This window comes from Brassica rapa, chromosome A10 (genome assembly GCF_000309985.2).
Source record: "Brassica rapa cultivar Chiifu-401-42 chromosome A10, CAAS_Brap_v3.01, whole genome shotgun sequence".
Taxonomy (NCBI): Eukaryota; Viridiplantae; Streptophyta; class Magnoliopsida; order Brassicales; family Brassicaceae; genus Brassica; species Brassica rapa.
The window spans coordinates 4,536,128-4,546,448 of NC_024804.2; the positions used below are offsets into that span (position 1 = coordinate 4,536,128).

Sequence of the window (10,321 nt, forward strand, 5' to 3'; positions counted from 1 at the left end):
ACGTAGCAACCGAGCTCGAACCAAAGCTCGGTCGCTACGTAGCGAACGAGCGTCCGTCTTGCTCGGTCGCTACGTAGCGACCGAGCTCGAGCCAAAGCTCGGTCGCTACGTAGCAACCGGGCTCGAGCCAAAATTTGGTCGCTGTGTCGCGATTGAACCCTTCCGAACATTGATACGACACCAATCCATGCATTCTCGTCAAACCTTCGAATGCTATCTCCCGAAGACCGTAGCAAGCTCAGTCCATGTTTTCCGCTCTTCTAACTCATCGATCAAACTTCGCGGATTAGAAACCGCGGAAAAATTCGTAGTAAACGTGTCGAGTCGGAAGACGGCCCAAAGGAACCTAAAACACGACTCGAGGCCCATCCTACGATTTCCTAACCAAAAGCCCGTAAACCACAGCATGGTTTACGCTTGGCCCACAAGGAAGGCTAAATGTCAAGTTTCCGCGGATAGATATGGAAGTTTTGAAGATAATTGTGAAGATCGGGAAAAATAGAATATCTCCATTTTATGCTATGACGGCTTAAGGGCAGAAGAGTAAAAGCGTAAACCGACCTTGGAGCTAGTATATAAGAAGTCCTAGGCGAGGAGCATGAGAGAGAACTTTTTTGAGAGAAAACTTAGCACTTAAAGCAATTTAGGCAATTTTCCGTTTTTGTTATTTCGAGCTGCGACTCAATTAGGTTTAGCCGTCTTAGGGTTATTAGAACTAGGAATCTTGCTGACAGCTCTCAAGCCCAGGCTTATACCTTGTTGTAAACGCTCATACGCAAATTTGGAATAAGATCTTCTTTGCTCTCTTTTTCGATTTCTTATACTTTATCGTTGTTATTCGCGTGTTCTGATTGCTTGACGTGTGGTAATTAGCAGATATCTGGGTCCTCTGGGAAATTAGGGTGTTCCTAGTTTCCTTATTTAAACAGAAATCGACAGTGCGAATTTCGGTTCCCACACACTTGTTCAATATAAAACTGCAATTTATAATTAAAACTCTAAAAACAATCTTACTTAACAAATCATATTAGAAATCCTTAGGTTTCCTAGCTCCCTGTGAATTTGATCCCTAAGTAATACAACTCGACCTCTTTTTTGAGAGAGTATAAATCCCTAAGTTTCTTACATAATTTTTTTTTCTTGGATTTTCAGGTACATGCCCAGCAGTACCAGAAGCGACAAGAAAACTCAACTGCTATTCTCACCAGATCCTGCAAGTTTGGAACGTTCAACCCGCAAGGAAGCGCGCTCCTTATCGACCGACAACAACACTTCTGTGTCGCTCGATTCTGGTCAACCACCGTCGATCCAGACACCAGTCCCGTCGACCGATTCTCGCTCACCCCTGTCGACCGACAACACAAACCTTCCGTCGACCGACATCATCCACCCGACATCGATCGACTTTCCATCTCGGACATCGATCGATACTGAGCCGCGAGACATGGTTGCGCCTTTGATACTTGTTTGGGACAACAATGGAGACCTCCATGACCAGGAGGGTCATCTGCGTAATGCATCAGATCAGAGGATAAATGCTCAGGGGGATGCAATCCCTGAGCCTGATGCTACTGCTACAGGTACTATCTTACCTATAGATGAAGCTGCGCAACCCAAAACGTTGGCTGATTATGACTTTCCAGATCGATATTACACAAACAGATCAGCCATCCTTCCTCCCACCATTGAGATGGATTTTGAGTTGAAAGCGCAGTACTACACACTTGTGGGACAGCTACCCTACCATGGATTATCCCACTTGCATCCTATGGATCACCTGGAGAGGTTCGAGGATCTGATTTCTGCTATTAGAGTCGAGGGAGTCTCTAAGGACTACTTGTTATGCAAGCTCTTCAGGTACTCACTTGCTGGAGAAGCTCTGCATTGGCTCAAGCAGTTACAACCAAGATCTCTTAAATCCTAGAGCGACATCAAGAATGCATTCTTATGCAATTTCTTTGATGAAGCGCGTGCTGAAGACTTGAGGAGCAAGATTGCTACATTCACTCGGGAGCCTGCATAATCATTCAGAGGTTTTTGGATCAGATTCAAGTCTTACTAGAGAGACTGTCCAAACCATGGATTCAATGAAGTACAACTGCTCAGTACTTTCTACAGAGGCATCGCGGTGCAGTACCAGATGGCTCTTGATGCTTCCAGCAATGGAAACTTCAACACCAGGTATCCAGTGAGGCAGTCAAGGTTATTGAAAACCTAGCATCCAGCAACATCACCAAGAACACTGATTTTGAGAGGAAGAGATCTGCCACCATCCTTGGGAATGATCAGATGGATAAGGTGAAGGAAAATCTGGACAGTGTTCACAAGCTTCTCACGAAGCAGGTCAGCGTTGTTGAAGATGCAGAAGCTATAGAGGGTAGAGCAGAAGAAGAAGAAGAAGTGAACTACATTGGTGGAGCTGGATTCCAAGGTTCTAAACCAGGGTGGAAACATAAACTTCTACGAAAATAGGAGTAACTTCAACCAAAATTCACAGTACCAGAAACCCTACAACAGCAGCTACAACAACAACATGAATTTTGGAAGTTTTTACTACCATAAGCCACCGCCGCCTACTGAAGAGAGCAAGATTGAAGAGATACTCGATAGGGTTCTTGAGGCACAGCAGCGAATGACAGTGGACTTCAATGGGAAGATAGATTCTGTCTACACCAACCTGAACACAAAGTTTGAGACTTTGAGCACTCATGTGAAGAAGATGGAGATGCAGGTTGTGGAGACAGGAGATGCTATTAGGAGGCAGGAAGCTTCAACAAGAGGAGTAGGTGATGATGTGATGAAGAACCACATGAATGCCATCATTGAGGATGATATTTGGCAAATGGTGAAGGAAGAGAAGTTGCAAGAAGGTGATTTTGAGGTAGAAAGTTTGATGGGTTTTGGCGGATCACATTGGTGTCGATCGACGCCAGACACCGAACATCGATGACGCCTGCAGAGTCAACCGCGTCTTGCAATGCCGTGAAGATTCTAACTCACGAGGAGTTCGCGGCAAAACACCCACATCCGTCCAACCCTGATAACGTCCGAATCGATCGACATGCCAACCATAACATCGATCGACAGACATAGGCATGTATCGATCGACAACCATCACCACCTATCAATCGAAGAGCCCCTATTACATACCGAGTGTAGATGCTGAAGATAGATGTTGCACGACTTAACGCACTCATGCCCAAACCCAAACCTTCAGAACACCCACCAGAGCCTGTCAGGACATATTCAGATGATGGAGAGGATCCTATGGAAGAGGATAGGGTTTCTACTGGAAGAACCCTAAGGAGAAGAAAGGAAAAAGTGGCGAAACATTTGAAGAGGGGGGCTAATGATAAGGAAAAGGAAAATTTCCGCAAGAGAGTCTTCTTGATTCCTATAGATAAGCCATTCAAGGATGCTTATTACACCCACAGATTGTGGATGTTCTTCAGAGAAACCAGAGATAAAGAAGAAGACATCAGGAGAATGTTCTGTGAAGCTTGAGAAAAGATGAGAATGAGGATTACATTGAAGAAGAAGAAGAGTGATCATGGGCAATTTGCAATACCATGCACGGTGAAGGGTATTGAATTCCCACATGTCTTTTGCGACACAGGAGCTTCAGTCAGCATCATACCTAGGGTTATGGCAGACCATCTGGGTCTCCAGGTGGAGCCTTCACAGGAATTATTCACTTTTGTGGATTGTTCGCAGAAGAACTCAGGAGGAATTGTGAGAGACCTAGAGTTGCAGATTGGTAATGTCCTAGTTCTAGTTGATTTCCTTGTCAATAGTGGGAGCAGTGTGCAACTTGCAAACTAACCAGTTGTGTCTAACACTCATTGATCCTAATGCCCACTACGACCCTATCCCAGTCAAGAAACCACAAACAATCCCTAGAAGAATCAATGATCCAGGAATCATTGCAGCTTGCCACTGTGGAGCCGAGTACGAATCTGACTACTCGAAATCAATCGACACTCATCCAAAAACATCGATCGACACAAGCCATCCTAAATCGAACGACAAAGTAGAAGAAATCGATCGACACTTGTCCATATGAGTGGGAGGACGACTACTACAACCCCACTATTGACGCTTACACTAAACAAAATATTCATACAGACGAGTATGATGAAGACTATGGGATTTCACGGCCCTTACTTCCGCCGCAGTTTTTGTGATGTAATCGCGAAGATCGCGGATGTCCAACGTCTCGCCAGCATATTTCCAAGCTTGTCGGCGTTTACTGCGAGTGATCTTGGTTTGCTTTTCAGCAAGCTCTTCTTGTTTGTTCCAATAGAGGATTTCCTCCTCTTTCGTCATTGGCTTATCGAACGGAGAGCTTTCCCGAGCAGATCGGCTTCTGGTCCTTCTTGGATGTTTGTCGGCGTCCTCCTCGGTATCGTTGGAGACGTCGCTGGGATCCAAGTCGACGTGCTCGATTTCATTAGCCTCCGAGTTCTTCGCGGGAGGTGGAGGACTCTCAGAGTTCCTTTTATCGGGAGGGGATTTTTCGCTAGGGTTTTGGCCCGAAGGTCGTTCCCGCGACGTTCCAGGCCTGTTGAGGGGGTTGCGAAGTCGAGTTTTTTCCCATGAACTTTAGTGGTTACGCGGGGGCGTATTGCTCGAGTCCTTGCCGTTAAGGTTTCGACTTGTTTGGTCAAGGTGCTTATAACCTTATCCTGTTCTTCCGACCTTTTTTCATAGGTGGCGAACATCTTTTTAAACTCCTCGAGCGCTGCGGCATTGGCTGCTGCGTTGGCCGCGGATACGTCCGCTGCTGAAGTGTGAAGATCAGTTCCGCTGCCTCCGCTGAGAGGAGTTTGCATGTTGTCCGCGTCGTTAGTTGACATGTCTAGTTGAGCGTGATGTGGTTGAGAGTTAGATTAATCCATACCCCCCCCCCTCCTTCAAGCTCCAAACTGTGAGAACCGAAATTCGCACTATCGATTTCCATTTAAATTAGGAAAGTAGGAGAGCCCGTGTAATAACCTTCTTTAAAGAGTAAAACGCAGGTAAGGAAAAATCTTGTAACAGCCGAGAAAATTACTCAAGTAAGTGGAAGTCGGATTGATCTTTTCCCGTGGATGTTGTGGATCCCAAGGTACATAAGAAAAATTTAGAAAGTCTTAGATTAATAGTTTTCCATCTGAAGAAATAAATTCTTCAGGAAGTTTAGTGGATTGAATATGCTCGCGGTTCGGCCTAGAACGTCCTAGTCGGACGAGAAAATTAATCGAAAATTTATTATAAGGCCTTAAGATAGAAATGACCTTAGAGTTATTTTAGAAATGTTTTGGTCTAATAAATCTAGGTTTTTGTCAAGGAGAAACATTTCCGCCAGCTCGGATAAGCTTATAACACGTTCGGGATTTAAATATGGCCTATTCAGGCCCATCTACGATGTGTTAAGCATATCCGGAAGCTTCTGGAGGATGCAGCTGCTTGTCTACCTCCTTAAGCAGCTAGACATGTGTTACTCCTTTACTGGAGAATCCTCCAAGCAGCTCTTGCTTATGTCCTATTGGTTGAATTGGTGGCTGGGCACAAAACTTGTTTTAACTGGACAGATTTGTGGCTGCACACCAATCTCTCTCCAATTGGTTGCATGGGGCACCCAGGACACCTCCTGCTTGCTATGCACGACCAAAACCCTCCCATGAGCTCATTCTCCAGCCTATAAATAACAGACCACCCCCCCCCCCTTAGTTATTTCTCATGCTTAGTACCCTAACGATAGCAGCTCAAAAAAGTCGAAACCCTAAGATTTCTAAAGCTCTAGAGTTTTCTGATAAAAGTTTAAAGTGAAGCCGGCCGCGAGATAGAAGCGTTTCCAGTCCAAAACTTTCATCTAAGTGTTGAGGTGAGTCTCGGTTATGGGTTATGATTGTTGTGTGTGCGATTAGCGCCTGCAAAACAAGAGTATTGGTTGATGCATTGCTAGGTTGCGCGTTGAGATATATAATGATATGATAATGATTGATGTTTGTGAAAGATATTGAGTTATATCGTCGGGCTTCGGCTCGAGGGGTATAACATGATTGTGATACATTGATGTTGTGTTGCATATACTTATGTCATTGCATTATATTGTTTGGGCCTCGGCTCAGATAATATAACATGTTTGATCATATCTTAACGGGGAAACCCGTAAATCCACGGACTTGATCCGTGAGAGTCCGACACTCGGGTGGAGTGTTGTGAGAGTCATTGGTATCCACTCGAGGCCCGTGCCTTGTCCGGGGCCTTACCAAAATTAGTTCCGGACAGGACGCGAAGACACGTGTGATAGGGTTAGCTACCCTCGACCGTGTAGCTGCATGACGATGCGGCAAGTGTGTTATCCGGGCCATCGGCTTTTTAGACTTTGTGTTTAGGGTCAATGGGCGCAAAAAGGGATGTGTTATGGACTTCGTATCGAGATAGGAACCAATGGCGAGAGGCAGTCCTCGATGATCGATAATGATCTAACCACTCGTGAAGAGTGGATGCTTGTTTACATGATTGCTTTATTTTTGCATTGCATATTTCTTAATATAATTGATCCTTGTTGCTTAATGTTTGATGCATAATGGGGGGATAAATAATTGTTAGGAAACCCGACTCACTGAGCAAAATAGTTGCTCATTAGACTCTTTGTTTTGCAGGTAACCCGTAGTAGTAGGTTCCATTTGGGATCAGAGGAGCACAAAGCTGTTGGTGTAGATTTGCTACCTTTTGCAAACATGTAAGTTTTGTAATATGTAAGATATGGTTTTGAACTTCGGCCGAGCATGTATAAAGTTTTGATGTGGTTGAATTTAAAGTATATGAATAAGAAAAGGTTTGTGAAATGCTTGGATTCCATATGATACTAGACCTAGTCCGGGACGAACTAACTAACTGTTTCAAACTCGGGTTGCAAAGCCTTAACTTGGAATCGCTAGGAAACCTGTTCTTGGACATATGATCTTAGGATTTCGGATCTGATCTGGGAACCTCGGATCAAATGTTCGGGCACGTGATAGTAGTATCTTCGATCTAGTTAGAGTTCTTTAGTTCATCGTGCATGTTCTTGTTTGATTGGTGCATGGCAAACTAATTAACTTTTATTTATTCCGGATCAGGGGTGTTACAGCCCTAGTTTCCCAAATGTCCCAGATATCTGCTAATACCACACGCCAAGCAATCAGAAGACGAAACGAGAACAGTAATAAAATAAGAAATCGAAAAAGAGAGCAAGATAGTTCTTATTCCGAATCTGCGTTTGAGCGTTTACAACAGAGTAAGTGCATGGGCTACAAGAGCTGTCGGCGAGATTCCTAGTTCTAAAAAACACCTAAGACGGCAAAAACCTAATTGAGTCGCAGCTCGAATAGCAAAATTAGAAAGTTGCCTAAAATCGCTCTAAGTGCTAAGTTTTCTGCGTCAAAGTTCTCTCCCCATGTCTCGCGCCTAGGACTCCTTATATACTCCCTCTAGGTCGGTTTACGCTTTTCCCCTTCTGCCCTTAAGCCGTCATAGCCAAAAATGGAGATATTCCATTTTTACCGATCTCCGTAATTATCTTCGAAAACTTCGTATTTATCCACGGAAACTTGACATTTATCTTTCCTTGTGAACCAAGCGTAAACCGTCCTACGGTTTACGGGCTTTTGGTTAATAAATCGTAAAGTGGGCTTCGAGTCATGTCTTAGGTCCCTTTGGCCGTCTTTTGGCTCGAAGCGTTTATTACGGTTTCCTTCGATAAAAACAAACTTTCTGCGGTTTTTATCGTAAACTTTGATTGATGACTTCAAATGTCGAGAAACATGAAATGGGTTTGCTACGGTCTTCGAGAGATTGCATCAAAGAGTAGACGAGAATGCATAGAATCGTGTCATATTCGACGTTTCGGAAAAGCTCGGTCGCTACATAGCAGCTGAACGGCACGCACGCTTGGTCGCTACGTAGCGACAGAGCTTGGCTCGAGCTTGGTCGCTATGTAGCGACCGAGCGGGAGGTGCGCTCAGTCGCTACGTAGCGACCAGGCAGTGTGCATGTTCGGTCGTTGCGTAGTGACTGAGCTTGGCTTGTCCGCGTTCCGATCATGACACTCGAACCTATCCGTGGCTGGTTTAGATATGTTTCCGTTACCTTGGGACAGCTTGTGTTTGATCCACCGAGACATGAACAAGGTTTTATCTCGAGATCATGTGTCGTGACATTCTTTTTACCAAGCATAATTGTCGCAGAAAGACACTCACACTTGTTTTTTGTTGAGGTTTGGATATTAACATCGTCGTAACCGTTTTCCACCCCAACACTCTATCCTATTTTTAATATCTTATTTAAGTATTATTCAGACCATCATAACTATGTGTTTCATGAATATGTCTGAGTAGTCTTTGTTGTTAGGTTTAGGTTTCTCAATAGGTTGGTAAATGTAATACTGACACAAACAATTGTTAGGGTGTTTAGAAATATAGTTCTTCATCTAGTTGTTCTTAAAGCTAAGTATAGGATTAATTACCTTTTAAACTTAGATCTGAGGATTAATTGAGATCAAGCCATTGCGTGACTCAATACCTGAAATTAGCTAGTATGATCTAACTGACTAGATACAGACGAGAGTTGGTCTAGTGAGTTAGAGAATATAAATCAAACCTGTCCATAAAACTTTCTGGAAGAAGTCTCGATCGACGCAGCGATAGCCCTGTCAATCGATATTTTGAAAGGTGTATCAATCGATATTCATAACGAATTATCGATCGATACTTTCTCGTGATTAACATATGAGAGTTGAAATCCGAGATCCAGATTAGACAATCAAATAGATTATATCTTAGTTTGAATTCAAGAAAAATTAATATCAATAAACCCCTAAAGACCCAACTTAAGTATTACTTATCATACCTGAGAACATACCTGAATCTAGCTATTCTCCCAACTGTTAACAACCTAAAATCAAATCAATCGAGCAATTATTTTGCTCACCAATTCATTACTGCTTTAAAACAAATAATTCATTTAATCTGGCCTTAATTCGAATACTATAAATCTATTGTGTAATCCTAGAGTCTCTGTGGATTCGATTCCTAAGTACTACATCTGAACCTTTTATTTGAGAGAGTCATTCACTCCTTAGGGTAATTTGAGTGATATCAAATTTGGCGCCGTTGCCAGGGATTCTTTCTTATTACCATTAGATTAAGTTTTGAATTTAGTCTAGATTTTGTTACTGAATCTGCTTAAGTTTTTCCTCTTTCTCTGCTGACACATGTACTTAAGATGGAAGACATGAATTTCTGCTCGAAATCGACCGACACTCAGACAACAACATCGAGCGACGGGTCGACAAAAAAATTGATCAACGCTAAGACAACAACATTGAGCGACCGGTCGACAGAGAAGTGGATCGACACTTTGCTACCAATATCGATCGACGCCATCCTGCCGGAAGCAGGTAAGTCTGTTCTTACATATTTCAACAATGGAAAAGTAGTTCTAGGAGATCAAAAAGGTCTAGTATGCAACGCATCAAACCAAATGAATATAGACATAGGACTCCAATTCCTATTGGAATAGCTGTTGTTTTGAATGCTCCAATTTTGTGGGAACCGAAATTCGCACTGTCGATTTCCGTTTAAATAAGGAAACTAGGAAAACCCTAATTTCCCAGAGGTCCCGGATCTCTGCGAGAGCCAACGACAAGTGATCGAATATATGCGGAAATCATGAAAAGATAACAAACGAGTTTAGAGAAAACAGTAGATCTTATTTCGAGTCCGCGTAAGAGCGTTGCGATCATTACAAGAGAATACAAAGGCTTTGGCCGCAGGGGCCGTCAGCGAGTTACCTAGTTCTAGCAACATAAAACCCTAATCCTAGTTGAGTCGCAGCTCGATAACAAAGGACGAAAAAGATATCTAAAAGGCTTAGATTGATTTCGGACTGAACCTTGTTAAAGGCTGCCTACGTACCCCTTTCGAGGATCAAGCCGAACGTAGTTCAATTGATAGAGCTGGACAAGAGATCGAACTGCCTGGGCGAGTTCGTCTAGTAATTGAGTGCCAGTCATAGAAACCGAACTTGTCGAGAATAAGCCTAAAGTTTCTAAGTGCAGAGAATTCCGAATCTAAAAAGTTCTCCCTCTTGCTCCTCGCCTAGGACTCCTTATATACTAGCTCCAAGGTCGGTTTACGCTTTTACTCTTCTGCCCTTAAGCCGTCATAGCATAAAAATGGAGATATTCCATTTTTCCCGATCTTCACAATTATCTTCAAAACTTCCGTATTTATCCGCGGAAACTTGACATTTATCCTTCCTTGTAGACCAAGCGTAAACCAGGCTGTGGTTT

At 43.3% G+C, this 10,321-nt stretch overlaps 1 long non-coding RNA gene across 1 annotated transcript; it reads left to right on the forward strand.

Annotated features, from left to right (window-relative positions):
• Positions 1-964: 964 nt before the first annotated feature.
• Positions 965-9,329, forward strand: LOC117129176. Its single transcript, XR_004452793.1, has 2 exons — positions 965-2,181; positions 3,240-9,329. It is a non-coding gene; the product is annotated as an uncharacterized LOC117129176 (long non-coding RNA).
• The last annotated feature ends 992 nt before the right edge of the window (positions 9,330-10,321 follow it).